The sequence below is a fragment of the Mastomys coucha genome, unplaced genomic scaffold (genome assembly GCF_008632895.1).
Source record: "Mastomys coucha isolate ucsf_1 unplaced genomic scaffold, UCSF_Mcou_1 pScaffold16, whole genome shotgun sequence".
NCBI lineage: Eukaryota > Metazoa > Chordata > Mammalia > Rodentia > Muridae > Mastomys > Mastomys coucha.
Window position 1 is genome coordinate 87,266,449 of NW_022196898.1, and position 2,714 is coordinate 87,269,162.

Below are 2,714 nucleotides of genomic sequence, written 5' to 3' on the forward strand. Positions count from 1 at the left end.
AGGAAGACCTGTATGCTCCTCCCTTTCAAACCCCAAGTCCACTTGTCTCAGTTTTGCAGTGTATTGCGTGTTAGAACTGTCTTAATATTTCTCTAGTATTTCATGTGCACTAGACTATGACAAAATGCAACTAGCTAAACTTAGCTAAACATAACTAAATTTTAAAATGTGAATCTCTGTTGCCCAGTCATCAAATTTGTATTGTAGTTCAATTGGATTTACTTGACTGTCTGTTGAATGCATTTTTTTGAAACAGGAAAATGAAGGAAACTCCGAGGTTAACATATAGCAGATCTTATATAATTCACTATTTTACACCAGTCTTCAGGAGCATCTGTAATGGTGGAAATAAAATACTGGCCCTCTTTATTTCTTTGCTTGTACATAAAAGTATCTTTCACTTTAGTGATACATTTGACTTTGAAAGTTTAGTTTGTTGCCTTGCTTAGAATAAGGGTTTATTTTCCTTAGCACAGAAAGGCAGTGTGGTTACTGTGCAATTACTATAATGCATGGGGAAAATAACATTAATTTAATTAAGAAGGTTTAGAAACCAAAATGCTGATATAGTTCTAGTTATCATATCCAACCTTAATGTGTAATTTTTCTAATGAACTCATGATGTCTCTCAACATTCATTTGACTCAATCTGCTGCCTATCACAGAGGGGAGTTGAATGGTTCAAAGGGAAGAATAAACAATTCTCTTTCTTGTATAACAAGCTTATTTATGACATAATTTGTTTCTGATGAAACTGAAGAGTTAGGCAGAGTAGCATCTATCCTAGAAAATAGGGCACGGAAAACTGAAAATAAAAAATGAGAGAAAGAGAGCACATGCACACGGATCTGATGACTGTGCGTCCTCATTAACTCATTGTGCAATCTGGCAAATACAACTAAATATTCTGGTATGTTTAGAGAACTGGATGAACTCTATTACCAGGATGTACCTGGCAATAAAAATATACTGTTTTATAGATAGAAATTCAGGGCTAATTTCTTTTGTCTTACCATTGTATCTTAATGATACCAGACAATTAGTGCCTACTAATGGCGTGAAAGCTATTTCCTGAAGATAAGTACAAAACCATGAAAGCTTTATAAATTGCATTTGCAGAGATTTTTATCAGTACTTATCTTGTACATTTTGCTCTTGCAAAGAGGAATTTAAAAATGTTACTTTGTAAAGACAATTCCAGAGTAAGTTTTTCTTTCACTTCACATAAATATGATGAAAATTAAAAATGTATTTTTGTTTTTATGCTTAGAAGACAATGGGTTTGGTGGTACATGGCCTTGCATATAAATGAATGGCTCCAATTTAAATACCATGTATATCAGTTATAGTTGTCTTCTTTATATTTAGATAATTATTTGATATTATTTTTATATTTAGATAGACAGAGGAGTATTAGAAGTCTTTGTTTTTGAGTCACAAAATTTTGTATATAGCAAATATACTGGATGAAAAAAGATTCCATTTTGTTAGGTGGTAAGAATATTATGATAGATTGGAAGAAATAAAGCCCAGAGAAAAAGTGGTGGACAGAACACAACACATTCAACAATTTCAAGCAGTTCTCATGCTACTTGTACTACGGTGATCTCAGAAGATTTGAGACATGTCCAGGAACCATTAAAACATAATATTTGAATACCTTTTTCTCCTTCTCCTCTTCCTCCTCCTCCTTTCATTCTTCCTTTCAGATCGTGTTTCACCACTCAGACACAGTTGTGAATGGTCCCAGGACACGTCTCAATCCTTTGAAATCACTATTTTTCAGGACTGAACATTGTCTGATTGCCTAATTGAAAGGTCTGGTAATTTTGAGCTACCGTTATTAATAATTGATGCTGGTTGATAACAAAGCAGAATACTAAATTTTTGACATAGCTAGTAAACTATAAAGCTTTGCCAACAAATTTGCTGTGGTAGGAGATTCAAAAGTCACTCTAACTATATACCATCTTATAACATCTTTTGCCTTAGGTTACTGTCTCTATTGAGTAATTTGATTATTGTTGACACAGTATGACAACAATGAGAGGATACCACTTCCATCAGATTAAAAAATATGACTTCTGAATTCCTAGTGTGTTCTCTGTATCTATTTTAAGCTTGTACTCTCATGACAAATATTTGGGCATCATGAATGGCCTCATAGATAGGAAATGAATAAGTCATACAGTATTTTTTCACATTTCCATTATGAATTATTTTTAAAGTTCTTCAAAACACAAGAGACCTTATCTTTAAATATGCATTTTGCTTTCTATAATTCCTTGTCATATGCAATTAGAAGTAGGGGGTTTGGTGAATATCAGCAGGTAAATTTGTTTCCAAACCAACAGTGTAAGTTGAATCCCTTGATGATATTCTGCATTTGGCATTGAATTGTTGGTTACTTGTATAGCCTGGGGCCTTCTTGGATTGATATCATCCTGTAACTATTGCTTCTTGGACAAGTTGTTTATTTTTGTTCAAATAATAGATACTACTGTGGAACTTTGTGGACACAGGTGTAACTAAAGAATTTGAATGCAGAGCTATGCAGATATTCAATTAAGAAAAACAATCACAGTTTCTAACAACAAGCTGCATGCATGCATGTGAAGACGTAACCTGATTAAAATAGAGGGCTAACAGGTGGTGGTGGCACACACCTTTAATCCCAGCACTTGGGAGGCAGAGGCAGGCGGATTTCTGAGTTC